At 37.8% G+C, this 21,776-nt stretch overlaps 1 pseudogene; it reads left to right on the forward strand.

The window, feature by feature from the left end:
• The first annotated feature begins 33 nt into the window (after positions 1-33).
• On the forward strand, positions 34-17,531 carry LOC118023150 (annotated as a pseudogene).
• The last annotated feature ends 4,245 nt before the right edge of the window (positions 17,532-21,776 follow it).

Consider the following 21,776-nt stretch of genomic DNA (forward strand, 5'->3'; position numbering starts at 1 on the left):
TTTTTAGAATGGCCATTATCCAAAAGACAAAAGATGACAAATGCTCACATTGATGTGGAGGTAAGAGAACCATTATGCAATGTTGGTTGGATTGTAAATTGGTACAGCCACTGTGGAAAACTGTACTGAAGATCCTCAAAAAAACTACGTATGCCACAGCAATTTCACACTGGGAATATATGCAAAGGAAACAAAAACACTAATATGAAAAGATATCTGCACCACCATGCTTATTAGCAGCATTATTTACAATAAACAAGATGTGTAAACAACCTAAGTGTTCATTGATGGATGAATTGATAAATGTGATATATATATAATGGAATATTTTTCAGCCATAAAAATAACAAGGATATCCTGTCATTTGCAGCAACATGGATGAAACTTGAAGGCATTATGCTGAGTGAAACAAGTTAAGAGAGAGAAAAACAAATACTATATGGTCTCACTTATATGTGGAATTTAAAAAAAACAAATAAACCAAAACAGCAAATGAATTGTAAGAGAGATCAGACTTATGGTTATCAGAAGTGAGGAGCTGGGCGCCTGGGTGACTCAGTTGGTTAAGCGACTGCCTTCGGCTCAGGTCATGATCCTGGAGTCCCTGGATCGAGTCCCGCATAGGGCTCCCTGCTTGGCAGGGAGCCTGCTTCTCCCTCTGACCCTCCCCCCTCTCGTGTGCTCTCTGTCTCTCTCATTCTCTCTGTCTCAGATAAATAAATAAAATCTTAAAAAAAAAAAAGAAGTGAGGAGCTGAGGGAAGGCAAATCGTAAGGAGGTGGTTAAGAGGTACAAACTGCCAGTTATAAGATTGTTAAAACACACACACACACACACATACACACACACACAAGCCCAAAATGTTGTCACTTAGATCGAGTTGCAAATCTGAACCTTAATATGTTATCGAATTGCAATTTCAACCTCCCCTAGAAATGTAATCTTAAACTGGTCAGCTGGGAATTTTTCAATCAGTGCTGATGAGTCTGCCACATGGGGCATCTCCATTCCTCCTCTCCAAAAATGAAGTAATCTGCATGACAAGACATCTTGTTTTTCCCCTAAGGGAAAGCCATCATTCCTGAAACAATCCATTTTTTAAAATTTAAATTCAATTAGTACATCATTAGTTTTTTGTGTAGTGTTCAATGATTCATTATTGGTGTATAACACCCAGTGCACATTACACCACATGCCATCCTTAATGCCCATAACCCACTTACCCCATCGCCCCACCCATCGCCCTTTCCAGAACCCTCAGTTTGTTTCCTGGAGTCAAGAGTCTCATGGTTTGGTTCCCTCTATGACTTCTTTCCATTCAGTTTTCCCTCCCTTCCCCTATGATCCTCTGTGCTATTTCTTACGTTCCACAGGTAAGTGAAACCATATGACAATTGTCTTTCTCTGATTGACTTCACTTAGCATAATACCCTCTAGTTCCATCCATGTCAATGTAAATTGTAGGTATTCATCCTTTCTGATGGCTGAGTAATATTCCATTGTATATGTGAACCACATCTTCTTTGTCCATTTATCTGTTGAAGGACATTTTGGCTCCTTCCACAGTTTGGCTATTGTGGACATTGCTGCTATTTACATTGGGGTGCAAGTGGCCCTTCTTTTCACTACATTTGTACCTTTGGGGTAAATACCCAGTAGTGCAACTGTTATGTCATAGGGTAGCTGTATTTTTAACTTCCTTAGGAACCTCCATACTGTTTTCCAGAGTGGCTGTACCAGCTTGCATTCCACACAACAGTGTCAGAGTGTTCTCCTTTCTTCACATCATCGCCTCCATTTGTTGTTCCCTGTCTTGTTAATTTTAGCCATTCCAACTGGTGAAGGTGGTATCTCATTGTGGTTTTGATTTGTATTTCCCTGATGACACCATGTGATCCTCTCAATTGATGCAGAAAAAGCATTTGACAAAATACAGCATCTTTTTAAAAAAAAATATTTATTTATTTGACAGAGAGAGACACAGTGAGAGAGGGAACACAAGCAGGGGGAGTGGGAGAGGGAGAAGCAAGCTTCCTGTCAAGCAGGGAGCCCAATGCGGGGCTCAATCCCAGGACCCTGGGATCATGACCTGAGCTGAAGGCAGATGCTTAACGACTGAGCCACCCAAGTGCCCGTACAGCATCCTTTCTTGATTAAAACTCTTCACAGTATAGGGATAGAGGGAACATACCTCAATATCATAAAGCCATCTATGAAAAGCCCACAGCAAATATCATTCTCAATGGGGAAAAAGTGAGATCTTTTCCCTTAAGGTCAGGAACATGACAGGGATTCCCACTCTCACCACTATTGTTCAGTATAGTACTAGAATGTAGTGAAAAGAAGGTGTCATCAGTTTGTTTCCTATAGTTAAGAGTCTCTTATGGTTTGCTTCCTTTCTGTTTTCATCTTATTTTATTTTTCCTTCCCTTCCCTTGTGTTCATCTGTTTTGTTTCTTAAATTCCATATATGAGTGAAATCACATGGTATTTTTCTTTCTCTGACTGACTAATTTCACTTAGCATAATACCCTCTAGTTCCATCCATGTCACTGGAAATGGCAAGATTTCATTCTTTGTGATGGCTGAGTAATATTCCATTGTGTATATACACCACATCTTCTTTATCCATTCAACTGTTGATGGACATCTGGACTCTTTCCATAGTTAGGCTATTCTGGACATTGCTGCTATAAACATTGGGATGCATGTGGCCCTTTGATAAATATTTATCCAATTGGATAAATACCTAATAGTGCAGTTGCTGGCTCATAAGGTAGCTATATTTTTAACTTTTTGAGGAACCTCCATACTGTTTTCCAGAGTGCCTGCATCACTTTGCATTCTCACCAACACTGTGAAAGGTTTCCCCTTTCTCTGCAGTAGTGCAACTGTTATGCCATAGGGTAGCTGTAGTGCCAACATCTGTTGTTTCCTGAGTTGTGACTGGTGTGAGGTGGTATCTCATTGTGGTTTTGATTTGAATTTCCCTGATGCCAAGTGATGTTGAACATTTTTTCATGTGTTTGTTAGCCTATTACATGTCTTCTTTGGAGAAATGTCTGTTCATGTCTTCTGCCCATTTCTTGACTGGATTTGTTTTTGGGTGCTGAGTTCGATAAGTTCTTTATAGGTTTTCAACACTAGCCCTTTACCTGATAAGGTATTTGTAAATATTTTCTCCCATTCTATAGGTTGTCTTTTAGTTTTGTTGACTGTTTCCTTTGCTGTGTAAGCATGTTTCTAGAAATTTTAAAATGTATTAATAAATTTGCAAATACAAATGCAGATACAACAGTTCACAATTGATTACTAAGTTTTCACTGGAAATTAGGGTTTCACAAGTTAAAAAAATTAACATATGCAATAATTGAAACTCCTATTATTAATAAGTGAAACATCTCTATATGCCAGGTAAGTATGAATGGTGGAGACTCCATTTTATTGTTGATAAAAAAAAGGAATTTTATTTTAAAATGAAGCTGCTTTAAAGAGAAAATAAAACATAGGACCAGATTAGAATGTAAAAAAGAAAGTTGTAGAAGTTTTATAGAAAATAAAACTTTGAAAATAAATTTTAATGTGTAGTCAAGCTGTCTAAAATTAAAATACATTTATCTAAAATATGAGTTTTAATATAAAAATGAGCTGAAGCAAAATGAGAATTTGGTTGTTTCTCTGTTAAAAGGATTTTTTTTTTTTTTTCTTTTTGGTTTAATTTTGTAAAAAAATAGTAAAAAATTTTTTTTTTTACCTTTTTTTTTTTTTTTTTTTTACATTTCATGATTATCTGTGATCCTATTTAGGAAAATACTTTAAAACAATTTTATTTATTTTTTTTTTAGTTTTGCTTAAATAATAACTATATGTATTTTTTAATTAAAGATTTTATTTATTTAATTGACAGAGAGAGACACAGCAAAAGAGGGAACACAAGCAGGGGGAGTGGGAGAGGAAGAAGCAGGCTTCCCATGGAGCAGGGAGCCTGATGCAGGGCTCAATCCCAGGACCTTGGGATCATGACCTGAGCTGAAGGCAGACGCTTAACAACTGAGCTACCCAGGCACCCCTGTTTTGTTTTGTTTTGTTATTTTATTTCATTATGTTATGTTAGTCACCATACAATACATCATTAATTTTTGATGTAGTGATCCATGATTCATTATTTTTGTATAACACCTAGTGCTCCATGCAGTACGTGCCCTCCTTAATACCCATCACTGGGATAACGCATCCCCCCACCCTCCCCCTAAAACCCTCAGTTTGTTTCTCAGAGTCCAATCTCTCATGGTTCATCTTTCCCTCCGATTTCCCCCACTTCATTTTTCCCTTCCTTCTCCTAATGTCCTCCATGCTATTCCTTATGTTCCACAAATAAGTGAAATCATATGATTATTGACTTTCTTTGCCTGACTTATTTCACTTAGCATAATCTCCTCAAGTCCCATCCATGTTGATGTAAATGTTGGGTATTTCTGATGGCTGTATTTGTCCATTGTATATATGGACCACATCTTTATCCATTCATCTGTTGAAGGGCATCTTGGCTTTTTCCACAGTTTGGCTATTGTGGACATTGTCCTTATGAACATTGGGGAGCACATGGCCCTTCTTTTCACTACATCTGTGTCTTTGGGGTAAATACCCAGTAGTGCAATTGCTGGGTCACAGGGTAGCTCTATTTTTAATTCTTTGAGGCACCTTCACACTGTTTTCCAAAGTGGCTGTACCAACTTGCATTCCCACTAACAGTGTAAGAGGGTTCCCCTTACTCCACAACCTCTTCAAAATTGTCAATTTTTGCCATTCTAACTGGTGTAAGGTGGTATCTCATTGTGGTTTTGATTTGAATTTCCCTGATGGCTAATGATGATGAACATTTTTTCATGTGTCTGTTAGCAATTTGTATGTCTTCTTTGGAGAAGTGTCTATGTCTTCTGCCCATTTTTTGACTTGATTATTTGTTTTTTGGGTGTTGTTTTTGAGAAGTTCTTTATAGGTCTTGGATTCCAGCCCTTTATCTGTAGTGTCATTTGCAAACATCTTCTCCCATTCTGTGGGTTGCCTCTTTGTTTTGTTGACTGTTTCCTTTGCTGTGCAGAAGATTTTTTATCCTGATGAAGTCCCAAAAGTTTATTTTCACTTTTGTTTCACTTGCCTTTGAAGATGTATCTTGGAAGAAGTTGCTGTGGCTGATGTCAAAGAGATTACTGCCTATGTTCTCCTCTAAGATTTTGATGGATTCCTGTCTCACATTGAGGTCTTTCATCCATTTTGAGTTTATCTTTGTGTATGGTGTTAGAGAATGGTCGAGTTTCATTTTTCTGCATGTGGCTGTCCAATTTTCCCAGCACCATTTATTGAAGAGAGTGTCTTTTTTCCATTGCATAGATTTTCCTGCTTTGTCGATGATTATTTGACCATAGAGTTGAGGGTCCATATCTGGGTTCTCTATTCTGTTCCATTGGTCTATATGTCTGTTTTTGTGCCAGTACCATGCTGTCTTGGTGACCACTGCTTTGTAATATAGCTTGAAATCAGGCAACGTGATGCCCCTAGCTTTGGTTTTCTTTCTCAACATTTCCTTGGTGATTCGGGGTCTCTTCTGATTCCATACAAATATTAGGATTGTTTGTTCCAGCACTTTGAAAAAAAATGTCATTATAATTTTGATCAGGATGGCATACGTAGTTTTTATTTGAATTCCAGGTAGTTGACATACCATGAAATATCAGTTTCAGGTGTACAATTTAGTGATTCAACACTTATATACAATACATGGTGCTCATCACAATAAGTGTATGCCTTAAAAATATACAAAAAAACCCTCATCCTTTTTATTTGTTTTTAGACAGGGAGGGAGGGTGGAGGGCAGAGGGAGAGAGAGAGAGAATCCCAAGAAGGCTCCATGCCAGAAAGGGGTACCCTCCTACATTGTTGGTGGGAATGCAAGCTGGTGCAACCACTCTGGAAAACAGTTTGGAAGTTCTTCAAAAAGTTGAAAATAGAGCTACCATATGATCCAGCAATTGCACTACTGGGTATATACCCCTAAGTTACAAAAGTAGGGATCCGAAAGGGTACGTGCACCCCGATGTTTATAGCAGCAATGTCCGCAATAGCCAAACGGTGGAAAGAGCCAAGATGTCCATCGACAGATGAATAGATAAAGAGGATGTGGTATATATATACAATGGAATATTATGCAGCCATCAATCAGAATGAGATCTTGCCATTTGCAATGACGTGGATGGAACTGGAGGGTGTTATGCTAAGCCAAATAAGTCAATCAGAGAAAGACATGTATCATATGATCTCACTGATAAGAGGAATTTTTTTTTTTAAGATTTTATTTATTTATTTATTTGAGAGAGAGAGTGAGCACAAGAGGGGGGAGTGGGAGAGGGAGAAGCAGACTCCCTGCCAAGCAGGGAGCCCGATGCGGGACTCGATCCAGGGACTCCAGGATCATGACCTGAGCCGAAGGAAGTCGCTTAACCAACTGAGCCACCCAGGCGCCCAAGAGGAATTCTTAATCTCAGGAAACAAACTGAGACTTCCTGGAGTAGGGGGTGGGGTGGGATGGATGGGGGGGGCTGGGTGATAGACACTGGGGAGGGTATGTGCTATGGTGAGTGCTGTGAATTGTGCAAGACTGTTGAATCAAAGATCTGTACCTCTGAAACAAATAATGCAATATATGTTAAGAAAAAAAAATAATGATAAGAACATAGCAGGAGGGGAAGAATGAAGGGGGGGGAATTGGAGGGGGAGACGATCCATGAGAGATGATGGACTCTGAAAAACAAACTGAGGGTTCCAGAGGGGAGGGAGGTGGGAGGATGGGTTAGCCTGGTGATGGGTATTAAAGAGGGCACGTTCTGCATGGAGCACTGGGAGTTATACACAATGAATCATGGAACAGTACATCAAAAACTAATGATGTATGGTGATTAACATAACAATAAAAAATTTAAAAAAAAGAAGGCTCCATGCCAAGCACCCAGCCCAATGTGGGGTTTGATCACATATACCTGAGATCATGACATGTGCCAAAATCAAGAAGTAGAACACTCCAACCCACTGAGCCCCTCAGGCGCCCCAATCTTTTCGATATTTTTGACAAACTTCCCAAACTCAAATTCTAAATTTTTGTTTATTTTTTTTACCTTCAATATTCCAAATAATTTGTTGAACTAATTAACCTTATTTGACACGTAAAATACATGGAAAACATTGTTAAATAAATTATACTGTCTTCTCTATATTGTATTTGTAAGACTGTGACACACATGGATAAAGTCCATTGTACTTATGCAAGAAATTCCTCCTCATTGTCAGACTTTTGCCATCTTGATATCCTTGTAACATGACAACAGTCTGCTTTTGAATCAGAAATAAAGGTGGGCAAACAATGACTGTAAACTAAGAAACACTTGGGACAATGGGAATCAAGACAGCCACAAGTTCTTCCTAGATCCCTGGAAAACCCCATATTTTTATGTTGTTGTTGTTTTACATTCCTTGACCTACAATAGTGCATTTAAGATGACTCAGATTATGAATAGACATTGGTGTAGAGACTTCTATGAAATTGCAGGAACAGTCGACTAGCCATGTCTGACCTGTTTGGTTCATAATCCTGGAAAAAATGTTTGTTTGTTCCTAGAGACTTCACACTTCCTTCTTGGCCCTTTAATTACCTGTAGCTGGACTTCATTTTACTGCCACGTTGTATGGGTTTTCAATATGTTCTTGTTGTTATATATTTTCCAGATCGGATAGACTTTCCTTCCTGGAAAGCAGATAGCCTCACAGTTAAAAAAAAAAAAAAGTTTAAAAATGTGTTTCCCACTTGAATTGTACTTTCCCCTATATCCAATGATTGAGCCACCCACTTGACTGGACAAATCACAGGAGCATTAACAAAAACCGTAGAAATTCTTGAAATTCTGCCAGTATTCAACATTCTGATTTCTTGCTGCCTTATGCAAGTATAATCTGCTTCTGTAAGTCTCTAATATCTTATGATCAAGCCTGTCACCAACAGGTTAAAGAAGCCTTTCTTAGTCCTACTCAAAGGAATCTAACAGTCATAGTCAAGAGCTTGGTGACTGGTATTCTCAAACATCATCAGAGGAAGATAGTCTTGTGACCCGTTGAAAAGCACCTTACCAAATAATCCAGTCCACAGACATTGCTGCAAATCTAAAAGATCCTTGAGATCTCTAAATTAAGTTAATGAGGATGAGAAGTAACTGATATCAGCATTGACTGCTGCCACCAAAGATGATGAATCAAGACTTCAAATTCAAATGAACATTAAACTCCTTTTCCTTCTTTTCCTTTCCTTTACTCTGGCATTGACTTGGAAAGATAATACCTTCATCTCTATCTCCAGGTCTTTGTTAAGGGGGAAGGGTAAATCCTTTTATTTTAGTCTAGGAGTAAATCTAACTCTGTCCCTAACTTTTAAAAAGCAAAATAAGACATTTCATTGGTTGGTTCAAGATTGAACGTAATGGAACAAACGTATGGGGAATATAGTCAATAATATTGTAATGGTGTTTTATGGTGACAGATGATAGCTACACTACTGGTGAGCACAGCATAATTTATAAAATTGTTGAATCACTATGTTGTACACCTGAAAATAATGTAACATCATGTGTAAACTATACTCAAACAAAAAGTTTACTCAGTTAAATTTTGTTATTTTACAAGATAAATATGCCATGGGTGTGCAATGTACAACATAATGACTGGAGCTAATACTGCTGTGGGATATATAGGAAATTTGTTAGAATAAATCTTAAGAAATCTTATTACAAGGACAATTTTTCTTCTTTTTTTTTCAGTTTTTCCTTTTATTGTATCTATAGGAGAAGATGGAATGTTAGCCGAACCTATTGTGGTTATCATTTCATGATATATGTAAATCAAACCATCATGCTCTATGCATTAAAATTATACAGTGATGGGGCAACTGGCTGGCTCAGTCAGTAGACCATTCAACTATTGATCTCATGATTGTGAGTTTGAGCCCCATGTTGGGTGTAGAGATTACTTAAAAATAAAATCTTTAGAGAACATGCAGTGATATATATCCATTCATTCTCAATAAAACTAAAACAAATGGGTCTTTGTTAAATTTCTAATAAGAACTTATTTGTTAGGGGAGGAGCAAGATGGCGGAGGAGTAGGAAACCTAAATTTCATTTGATCCCGGGAATTCACTAGATAAGGATCAAACCATTCTGAACACTTACAAACTCAACAGGAGATCGAAGAAAATAATAGCAATAACTCTCTGAACAGAAAAGTGACCGCTTTCTGGAAGGTAGGATGTGCAGAGAAGTGAATCAGAGCTGATATTTGGGAAGATAGACGGTGGGGGAAGGGAGCCTCCATCAGCTGCTACTGGCAAGTGATAGAGCGGTGGAGCACAAAACTGGAACTTTTAGAAGTCTGGTTCGCTGAGGGATGTCTCTCCAGCGGCTAAGCAGGGGATGGAACCCTCACTGGGACAGTGTGGTCTCAGGACCCTTGTGGTCACAGAAAGATTGGGGGTGCCTAAGTGCATCAGAGCTCCCAGGTATTAGAGCAGGGAAGCCAGCTGCAAAGATGGAGCCACGGAGTGGGCTCTCAGCTTGGGGTTGCCATAAACCATGATCTGTGGCACAGTCAGCCACTGCTCTTCAAGCAGAGTCTGAACAAGTGGTAGATCTGGGGAGACTCCCATTCCTCCCCCAGGAGGAGTGGCGTGTGAGCACTCTGCAGGAATCTGCTGGGTTTGGAGACTCCAAGCGGGGTCGTGTGCCAGAGATAGAAATGCTCAGTCACAGGCTGGGTGAGCATGGAGTGCGGCCCGAGACCGGGAAGAAAGGAGTGATTGACTGCTTTACTCTGGGGGCTCACTGAGGAGGGGGGCCCAAGTTCCTGGCTCCTCCAGGGCAGAGATTGGGAGGCTGCCATTTTCACTCTTGTCCTCCACATCTGTATGGAAAGCTTGCAGAGAACAAAAGCTACCGAAAGCAAACCCGAGCAGATTACTTAGCCTGGCCCCTGGCAAGGGCAGGGCAATTCCGCCTCAGGCAAAGACATTTGAGAACCACTGCAACAGACCCCTCGCCCAGAAAATCAGCAAGAACAGCCAGCCAAGACCAAGTTTACTGATCAATGAGAACGGCAGAACGCCAGCACTAGGGAAATACAGCACATAGAATTCATGGCTTTTTCCCCCCTGATTCTTTAGTCTTTCAAGGTTATTTTTTTTAATTTTCTTTTTTTTTTCTTTTCTTTTTTCCCTTTTCCACCAACACCTTATCAATCCCTTTTTTAAAAATCTTATTTATTTTTCATTTTTAGAGTGATTCTCTTTCTGTCTATATATAGTAGTTTTTTTTTTTATATATATATATATATATATATATATATATATATATATATATATATATATATATATTAATTGTTCTCTCTTTGAAATTTTGGGATACAGTTTCTTCTAATAGACAAAATATACCCTAAATCTCTAGTGTATAGCTTTGTTCTAGTCTCCTGCCTGATCACAATCATGCCTCTTTTCTTTAAATTTCTCCTTTTTTTTTTTTTCAACCACCTTCTTATCTTATCAATTCCTTTTATAAAATCTTCTATAATTTTCATCTTTACAGTCATTTTTGTACATATATAAGCTTTTCTTTCTTTAAAATTTTCGGAGGCAGTTTCTTCTAACAGACCAAAATACGTGCAAAATCTAGTGTGTAGCACTGGTCTATGCACCAGCCTGACAATATTTGATCATATTCTTTTTTTAATCTTCTTGTTCTTTTTTTTTTTTTTTTTTCTGTCTTTCTTTCCTTCCCTTTCTTTTTCTCTGGGCTCAGGTCTCTTCTGATTTGTTTAGTGTACATTTTTCTGGGGTTGTTGTTACCCTGTTAGCATTTTGTTCTCTCATTCATCTATTCTCCTCTGGACAAAATGACAAGATGGAAAAAATCACCTCAAAAAAAAGAGCGAGACAGTACCGACTGCCAGGGACCTAATCAATATGGACATTAGTAAGATGTCGGAACTAGAGTTCAGAATGACGATTATAAAGATATTAGCTGGATTTGAAAAAAGCATGGAAGATATTAGAGAAACACTTTCTGGAGAAATAAAGGAACTAAAATCTAACCAAGTCGAAATCAAAAAGTGAGATGCAATAAAAAATGGAGGCTCTAACTGCTAGGATAAATGAGGCAGAAGAGAGAATCAGTGATATAGAAGACTGAATGATGGAAAATAAAGAAGCTGAGAAAAAGAGAGATAAACAACTACTGGATCACGAGGGCAGAATTTGAGAGATAAGTGATACCATAAGACTAAACTATATTAGAATATTTGGGATCCCAGAAGAAGAAGAAAGAGACAGAGGGGCAGAAGGTATATTGGAACAAATTATATCAGAGAACTTCCATAATTTGGGGAAGGAAATAGGCATCAAAATCCAGAAGGCATAGAAAACTCCCCTCATAATCAATAAAAAAAATGTCAACACCCCAACATCTACTAGTAAAACTTACGAGTCTCAGAGACAAAGAGAAAATCCTGAAAGCAGCTCAGGACAAGAGATCTGTAACCTACGATGATAGAAACATTAGATTGGCAACAGACCTATCCACAGAGACTCGGCAGACCAGAAAGGACTGGCATGATATATTCAGAGCACTAAACAGGAAAAATATGCAGCCAAGAATACTATATCCAGCTAGGCTGTCATTGAAAATAGAAGGAGAGATAAAAAGCTTCCAGGACAAACAAAAACTAAAGGAATTTGCAAGCACAAAACGAGCCCTACAAGAAATCTTGAAAGGGGTCCTCTAAGCAAAGAGAGAGCCTAAAAGCAACATAGTCCAGAAAGGAACACAGATAATATACAGTAACAGTCACCTTACAGGCAATACAATGACACTAAATTCCTATCTTTCAATAGTTATCCTGAATGTAAATGGGCTAAATGCCCCAATCAAAAGACACAGGCTATCAGATTGGATAAAAAAAACAAGACCCATTGATATACTGCCTGAAAGAGACTCATTTTATACCCAAAGACACCTCCAGATTGAAAGTGAGGGGGTGGAAATGATTTACCATGCTAATGGACACCAAAAGAAAGCTGGAGTGGCAATCCTTATGTCAGACAAATTAGATTTTAAACCAAGGACTATAATAAATTTTTTTAAAGATTTTATTTATTTGCGAGAGAGAGAATGAGAGACAGAGAGCATGAGAGGGAGGATGGTCAGAGGGAGAAGCAGACTCCCTGCTGAGCAGGGAGCCTGATGTGGGACTCGATCCCGGGACTACAGGATCATGACCCGAGCCGAAGGCAGTCGCTTAACCAACTGAGCCACCCAGGCGCCCCACCAAAGACTATAATAAGAGATGAGGAAGAACACTATATCCTACTTAAAGGGTCTATCCAACAAGAAGATCTAACAATTGTAAATATCAATGCCTCTAACTTGGGAGCAGCCAATTATATATGCCAATTAATATCAAAAGTAAAGAAACACATCAACAGCAATACGATAATAGTAGGGGCCTTTAACTTATTAAACTCAACACCCAAAGAATAAATGATCCAATCAATAAATGGGCAGAAGACATGAACAGACATTTTTCCAAAGAAGACATCCAAATGGCCAACAGACTCATGAAGAGGTGCTCAACATCACTCAGCATCAGGGAAATCCAAATCAAAACCTCAATGACATACCACCTCACACCAGTCAGAATGGCTAAAATTAACAGGTCAGGAAATGACAGATGTTGGCGGGGATGAGGAGAAAGGGGAACACTCCTACACTGTTGGTGGGAATGCAAACTGGTGCAGCCACTCTGGAAAACAATCTGGAGGTTCCTCAAAAAGTTGAAAATAGAGCTACCATATGACCCAGCAAGTACACTACTGTGTATTTACCCCAAAGATACAAATGTAGTGATCCCAAGGGGTACGTGCACTCTGATGTTTATAGCAGCAATGTCCACAATAGCCAAACTATGGAAAGAGCCACGATGTCCATCAACAGATGAATGGATAAAGAAGAAGTGGTATATATATACAATGGAATATTATGCAGCCATCAAAAGGAATGAAATCTTGCCATTTGCAACAATGTAGATGGAACTGGAGGGTTTATGCTGAGCTAAATAAGTCAACCAGAGAAAGACATGTATCATATGATCTCACTGATATGAGGAATTCTTAATCTCAGGAAACAACCTGAGGGTTGCTGGATTGATGGGGGTGGAGGGATGGGATGTCTGGGTGATAGACAATGGGAAACATATGTGCTATGGTGAGTGTTGTGAATTGTGTAAGACTGATGAATCACAGACCTGTGCCTCTGAAACAAATAATACATTATACGTTAAAAATAAAAAGAAGAAGAAGATAGTAGGAAGGGAAAAATGAAGGGGGGGGATGGGGGAGGGCGAACCAGGAGAGATTATGGACTCTGAGGAAAGAAACAGGGTTTCTAGAGGGGATGGGGGTGTGGAGATGAGGCAGCCTGTTGATGGGTATTAAAGAGGGCATGTATTGAATGGAGAACTGGGTGTTATACACAAACAATGAATCATGTAACACTACATCAAAAACTAATGATGTAATATATGGTGATTAACATAATATAATAAAATTAAAAAAATTAAAAAAAGATATGCAACAAAAAAAAGAACTTATTTGTTACATGTATTTTTCCCTGGCTGGGGATTTGGCAAGGAAGGCTGGGCAGGCAGCAGCTGTGAGACTTAGAGTGCAGTGGTACAGATTCTGAGAGAGGACTGGTTCCACGCTGCGTGTCCAGCCATGCTGGCATAGTGGCCTGCAAGCAGCAGTGGGTCTAGCCCCACATATGGTTGAATAACTGCAGATTGCAGTGATTACCCAAGCCATGCTGGAGGAGGAAGAGCTTGAGGCTGCTAGGTTTGAGAGAGAACGAAGGATGATAGAAAAGACTCCCATGTCATGGGATAGAGAGCCTGTGGACATTCAGTACGGTAGACTTCAACATAAAAAACAAGATCTACTCCAACTTTTTATTGACTAAATGGAACAGCAACAACTAGAGGAACAGAAGAAGAAAGATGAATTGGAGAGATGAAAATAATCTTTAAAAGTTACTAAGGTAAAAATTCCATTGATGTAGGTGGACACAATCCAGTAATGAGAAAGTAGAGAGGAAGAGAAGATGAATCATACAATATTTCAGAGGTAATGGCAAAAGAGGAAATTTTGTCCATGGCTAAATAAATAAATAAATAAATAAATAAATAAATAAAGAAAGAACGAGAATGAAACGTCCTTTTTTAATCTGTATAAAAGGTCCTTTTCTGTATAAAAGACCTTCAGAAAAACGAAGATTCAAATAGTATAATTAAATATAAATTGTTTCAAATGGTTAGGCAGAATACTAAATTGTTTTTCATCCCAGTTCAGAATTGTCATGAACAGCGAGTACCATTTCAACAAACAGAACACTTCCCAGAAAGAGTGATGCAATGGTACCAAGTGGAAGATATGGAATGGCTTAGGATACTTTGGGAAAACGGAATTAATGGCATTTTAGCAGATGAAATGGGATTGGGAAAGACAGTTCAGTGTATTGCTACAATTGCATTAATGATTCAGAGAGGACTACAAGGATCTTTTCTTGTCTGTGGTCCTTTGTTTACACTTCCTAAATAGATGGCTGAATTGTAAAGATTTACACCAGACATTCCTACTAAATTATTTCATGGGACCCAGCAGGAACATTGAAAATTGTGTAAAGAATATTCAAAAGTAAAAAGGGGCACTGAATATTCATCCTGTGGTAATTAGTTCATTTGAAATAGCCATGAGACACCAAAAGACTTTACAACACAGTTATTGGAAATACTTAATAGTAGATGAAGGACACTGGATTAAGAATATGAAGTGTCATCTGATCAGGTAGTTAAAATGATTCAATGCAGATAACAAACTTCTTTTGCCTGGGACTCCCTTGTAAAACAATTTTTCAGAACTTTGGCCATCACTAAACTTTCTGTTGCCAGATGTATTTGGTGACTTGAAAAGCTTTGAATCTTGGTATGATATCACTAGTCTTTCTGAAACTGCAGAAGATATTATTGGTAAATAAAGAGAACAGAGTGTTTGCACATGCTGCACCAGATTCTAACATCTTTTTTACCTAGGTGACTAAAATCTGATGTTGCTTTTAAAATTCCTCCTAAATGAGAAGTAGTCATTTATGCACCACTTTCAAAGAAACAACTCTTTTATACAGCCATTGTGAATGGTGCAGTTGCAAACATACCTGAATCCAGTGAAATAGGAACAGTTAACTAAGTACCACGGTATGACCAAGATGACAAACTAGAAAGTCAATAAATTATAGCAAAATAGATGATTTCCCTAGTGAGCTGGAAAAATTGACCAGTCAAATGTTGCCAGAAGTAGACTGAGAAAGGGCTGTTGTGGAAATGAACACCCCTGTACAATCTGAAGTTAATCTGAAGGTGCAGAATATAATGATGCTCCTTCATAAATGCTGTAATCATCCATATTTGACTGAGTATCCTATAGACCAGATCACACAAGAGTTTAAGATTGATGAAGATTTTGTAACAAATTCTGGGAAATTCTTAATTTTGTGTCCAATGCTGCCAGAACTAAAAGCCAGAGGTCAAGTTTCTGCGTTTTTTTTTTTGTTGTTGTTGTTGTTGTTGTTTTTTAATGACAAGAATGTTGGACATTTTAGTGGATTACTGTCATTTTAGAAATTTCAAGTTCGGGGTATCTGGGTGACTCAGTGGTTAAGCCTCCAACTCTTGATTTTCACTCAAGTAATGATGTCAGGATTGTGAGATTGAGCCCTGCCTTGGGTTCTGTGCTAGGTCTAGGTCCTACTTAAGATTCTCTCTCTACCTCTTTCTCTGCTCTGCCCTCTGCTCATGCTCTCTTTCTCTCTCTCTCTCTCAAAAAAAAACAAAAAAACAAAAAAACAAAAAAAAAACAAAAAAAAACTTTAGCAGGCTTGATTGATCCATGGATTATTCAGAGAGAAAAAAAAAATATGCATAATCACAAAAGTAAAGTGGATAATCTGGATTTTAAAACCTAAATGTTGGAGAGGTTGTGGAGAAGGGGGAACCCTCTTACACTGCTGGTGGGATTACAAGTTGGTATAGCCCCTTTGGAAAACAGTGTGGAGGTTCCTCAAAAAATTAAAAATAGAGCTACCCCATGACCCAGCAATTGAACTACTGGATATTTACCCCAAAGACACAGATGTAGTGAAAAGAAGGGCCAATGCACCCCAATGTTCATAGCAGCAATGTCCACAATAGCCAAACTGTGGAAAGAGCTGAGATGCCCTTCAAGAGATGAATGGATAAAGAAGATGTGGTCCGTATATACAATGGAATATTACTCAGCCATCAGAAAGGATGAATACCCAACTTTTACATCAACATGGATGGGACTGGAGGAGATTATGCTAAGTGAAATAAGTTAAGCAGAGAAAGTCACTTATCATATGGTTTCACTTATTTGTGGAACATAAGGAATAGCATGGAGAACATTAGGAGAAGGAAGGGAAAAAGGAAGGGGGTGAAATCGGAGGGTGAGACGAACCGTGAGAGACTATGGACTCTGAGAAACAAACACGATTTTGTGTTTGTGGGGGGGGGGGTTGGGTTAGCCTAGTGATGGTTATTAAGGAGGGCACGTACAGCATGGAACACTGGGTGCTATACAAAAACAATGAATTGTGGGTCACCACATCAAAAACTAATGATGTATTGTATGGTTACTAACATAACATTATAAAATAAAATAATATTTAAAAAAATAAATAAAACCTATACAGGTAAATTACTGGATGCAAACAAGAACTTTAAAAGACGTTTTTTTAGCTCAAATTTAAAACAAACATTCAGGACTGGAATCATCAGAATTTTCTAGTTATCTTGAAAATCTCCATTTTCTCTTTATCTTTTTTGATTGTACATGAACTGGTGATTTGGGCATTAATTTGACTGCAGCATATACAGTTATCATTGATGATAGTGATTGGAACCCCCACTTTGATCTTCAAGCTCAGGATATATCTCATAGAATTGGACAGTCAAAGCCAGTTGTGTATCATCTCATCACAGCAAATACTATGGATCAGAAAAATGAGGAAAGAGCAGATGCTAAAAGAGCACTGGAAAAGTTGATCATCCATGAAAATCATTTCCAAGGTGGTCAGTCTCAATTAAATTAATCTAAGAAAATTTTAGACCTTAAGGAATTAATGGAATTATTAAAATCTAGGTTTATGAAAAGGAAGTAAAAGTATCAAGAGCGGTCATTAGTGATAAAGATCTTTTAGATCGAAGTGATCTTGTTAATCAAATGAATGCCTCAGGACAGATAAAGAGAAATGGAGATTTTTAAGACACTAGAAAATTCTGAGGATTCCAGTCCTGTATGTTTGTTTTATTGTATTTAAGATTTTATTGTTTATTTATTTGAGAGAGATAGAGAGAGAGCATGAGCAGAGAGTGGGAGAAGCAGACTCCCTGGCTGAGTAGGGAGCCTGATGTGGGGCTCAATACCAGGAACCTGAGATCATGACCTGAGCAGAAGACAGACACTTGCCAACTGAGCCATCCAGGTGCCCCATGAATGTTTGTTTTAAATTTGAGCTAAAGACTCCTTTTAAAGTTCTTGTATATATCTAGTAATTTACCTGTATTTGCTTTAAAATCCAGTCCACTTTACGTTTTTTTTTTTTTAATGTTCCATTAGCCACTGTATAGTACCTGATTAGTTTTTTTATGTAGTGTTCAGTGATTCATTAGTTAAGTGTAACACCCAGTGCTCATCACAGTAAGTGCCCTCTCAATACCCACCACCCTGTTACCCCCTCTGCCCACACCCCTCCCCTCTGAAACTCCCAGATTGTTTCTTGGGGTCCATAGTCTCTCATGGTTCATGTCCCTCTCTGATTTCTCCCCCTTTGGATTTCCCTCCCTTCCCCTATCGTCCTCCATGCTATTGCTTATGTTCCACATATGAGTGAAACCATATGATAATTGTCTTTCTCTGCTTGACTTACTTCACTTAACATAATCCACTCCAGTTCCATCTACGATGCAGCAGGCCCCTCCCCCAGAAGACAAGCTGGAAGAACAAGACAAAAACCCGAGGGTTCCCATAAAACTGTAAAACCCCAACACTAGGGGAAAATAGTATATTGAGCTACTGGTGTTGCCTCATGACCTGTGTATTACTTAAATACAGCTTTCTTTTTTTATTATTTCTCATGTTTCTTCTCTGTTTTTTTCTTTTTACCTACTTATTATTCCAACTAGATGTTTAATGCAACATATTCCATAGGAACTTTTTAACTTGTACTTTTTCACACCTATATACTTTTTATTCTTTATAGATATAATCTTCAAAGTAGTCCTTTTTCCCCTATTCAATACTACCTATTTATATATATATTAGTTTTAATCTCCCCATAACTCTGGGAAGTAGTGCTCTCTAACAAAGAGAACAAAGTACACCCAGGAAGAACTGAAACACTTTACCTTGCCCACATTGAGAGATTATAGCTCCCCTTCCCCTCATCCCCCCCCTTTTTTTTACTTTATAAATCTTATTCTTGGGTTTCATTTTGGTTGTTTTTTTGGTGGTAGCTTCCAATTACTCCAAACTTTCCCAGGATGCACCTTGCCTGGATTGTGGTTGGTATTTTCAACTCTGTACATCCCCTCAACCACCTCTCAACAGAATGACTAGGAGAAGGAACTCCCAACAAAGAAAAGAACCAGAGGCAATGGCCTCTCCCACAGACCTAATGGATATGGATATAAGAAAGATGTCTGAAATAGACTTCAGGGTAACACTTATGATGAAATTAACTAGGCTTGAGAAAACCATTAATGGCAACATAGAATCTCTAAGGCAGAAATGAGAGCTAATCAGGCTAAACTTAAAATATGCTATGAATGAGATGCAGTCTAAACTAGATACTCTAACTGCTAGGGTAAATGAGGCAGAAGAACGAATTAGTGATCTAGAAGATAAACTGATAGAAAGGAAGGAACAGGAGGAGGCCTAGAACAAACAGCTTAAAATCCATGAGAACAGACTTAGAGAAATCAACGATGCCATGAAACATTCCAGTGTCAGAATTACCGGGATCCTTGAGGGGATGGAGAGCAAGAGAGAGGACTAGAAGATATATTTGAGCAAATCATAGCTGAGAAATTCCTAATCTGGGGAATGAAACAGGCATTCATATCCTAGAGGCAGAGAGGACCCCTCCCAAGATCAAGAACAGACCATTGCCCTAGCATATAATAGTAAAACTTACAAATCTTAGAACTAAGGAAGCCATCCTAAGGGCAGTTAGGGGGAAGAGATTCCTTATGTACAGAGGGACGAACATCAGAATAAGGTCAGACCTGTCCACAGAGACCTGGCAAGCCAGAAAGGGCTTGCAAGACATATTCAAGGTACTAAATGAGAAGAACATGCAGCTAAGAATACTTTATCTGGCAAGACTATCATTCAGAATGGACCAAGAGATAAAGAGCTTCCAGGACCAGCAGAAACTGAAAGAATATGTGACCTCAAAGCCAGCCCTGCAAGAAATACTAAGGGGGATCCTATAAAATATGAAAGACCCCAAGAGTAATATGGACCAGAAATTTACAAAGACAATAGAAGCAGGGACTGTACAGACAATAGCATGGCAATAAACACATATCTTTCAGTACTAACCCTCAACATGAATGGCCTAAATGCTCCCATGAAACTTCACAGGATTGCAGATTGGATACAAAGACAGGAACCATCCATATGCTGTCTATAAGAGACTCATTTTGGACCTAAAGATACCTCCAGACTGAAAGTGAGGGGATGGAGAACAATTTTTCATGCCAATGGAACTCAAAAGAAAGTGGGGTAGCAATTCTCATATCAGACAAATTAAATTTTAAGCTAAAGACTGTAGTTAGAGACACAGAAGGACACTATATCATTCTTAAAGGGTCTATCCAACAAGAAGATCTAACAATTGTAAATATCTTTGCCCCCAACATGGGAGCAGCCAAGTACATAAGCCAGCTGTTAACCAAAATAAAGAATCAGATCGACAATAATACAGTCCACTTTACTTTTTTGATTTTATCAGTTTACATTACATAACGTGTACCAACACAATTAAGAGATAGTAATTTCTGAAATTTATTAAGAACAAAGAATTGTTCATAGCAAGTTTAGATTTTCCATTAATCTTTCAGGCTCAGTAATATTTTTGGGTACTGGCTGATGTGTGCTTAACCACTGTCAGATTTACACAGTTTTCCTGTGGAAATTTCATGTCTTTCCCCCCTCTTTTAGCAGTACAGTTCATGGGTTTCAGATACTTCAGTTATGGAGTAGCCTTTTGATGGGGGACAGATTGGATTATGCTTTCTGTTGTTTAAATAAGAAATTGTTTCACTTTAGGATATAGTTCTATAAAATAGTTTACCAAATAAATGTTTCTTACAAGAAATAAATCATTTGTTAAGAAAAAGTAGTTACTTTGTGTAATACAATATTTAAACATAATAACTAGACACCAATAATTGATAAATTTCTATAAACTTTATAAACTTTCTGCAATACCTTTATTAGTAACATATCCCCACAGAGATATATCCTAATAAGTTTTATCATCACTTCTTGATAATGATTCCCAAATAATTTAATATATTGATTGAACCTAATTTAGCTTCTCCTTTTCACAAAGTGAGATAATTTTTTCTTTATACATAATCCTTATTAAATGTTTCTTCCAAAGACAACATAAAAAATTGGTGATACAGTATAATTTAAAATAAAATTTTCATAAAATATTCTGTAAGGATGAGTAAATACTAGAATGTTTTTATTTTGAGTATATAATAACACAATTTTATACAGCAAAGTTTGCCTAGTTTACATTTTTTATTCCAAAAGATTCATTTTTTATTGTTTAATCTTTTTACTTTATTTATTTTCTTTCTCCAAACTTTCATTTTATCTTCCAGTATAGCAAACATAGAGTGTTATAATAGTGTTAGATGTTCACCTTATAGTGATTCAACAGTTCCATACATCACCCAGTAGTCATAATGACCAGTGCACTCCTTAATCCCCATCACTTATTTCACCCATCCCCATGCTCTCCTCCACTCTGGTTACCATGAGCTTGTTCTCAATATGTATGAGTCTGTTCCTGGGGTTGTCTTTCTCTCTCTCTCTTTTTTTCCTTAGCTCATTTGTATTTTTTCTTAAATTATACATATGAGTGAAATCATATGGTATTTGTCTTTCCCTGACTGACTTATTTCACATATTCTCTAGCTTCATTCATGCCATTGCAAATGTCAAGATTTCATTATTCATTATGGCTTAGTAATATTACATTATATCTATATAGATATATTCCCATTAGACAGTTTCACAACATTGCACAAATTTCCTTTTTCTCCACATCCTTGCCAACAACTTGTTTCTTGTGTGTTTCATTTTAGACATTCTGACAGGTGTGAGCTGATATGTCATTGTAATTTTGATAACTATTTCCTTGATTATTAGTGATATTGAGCATCTTTACATGTGTCTCTTGGCCACCTGGATGTGGATGTCTTCTTTGAAAAAAAAATATGTCTGTTTATTTCTTCTGCCCATTTTTAAAATGAATTATTTGGTT

Source organism: Mirounga leonina, unplaced genomic scaffold (assembly GCF_011800145.1).
Source record: "Mirounga leonina isolate KUSES-001 unplaced genomic scaffold, KU_Mleo_1.0 Mir_178, whole genome shotgun sequence".
Taxonomy (NCBI): domain Eukaryota; kingdom Metazoa; phylum Chordata; class Mammalia; order Carnivora; family Phocidae; genus Mirounga; species Mirounga leonina.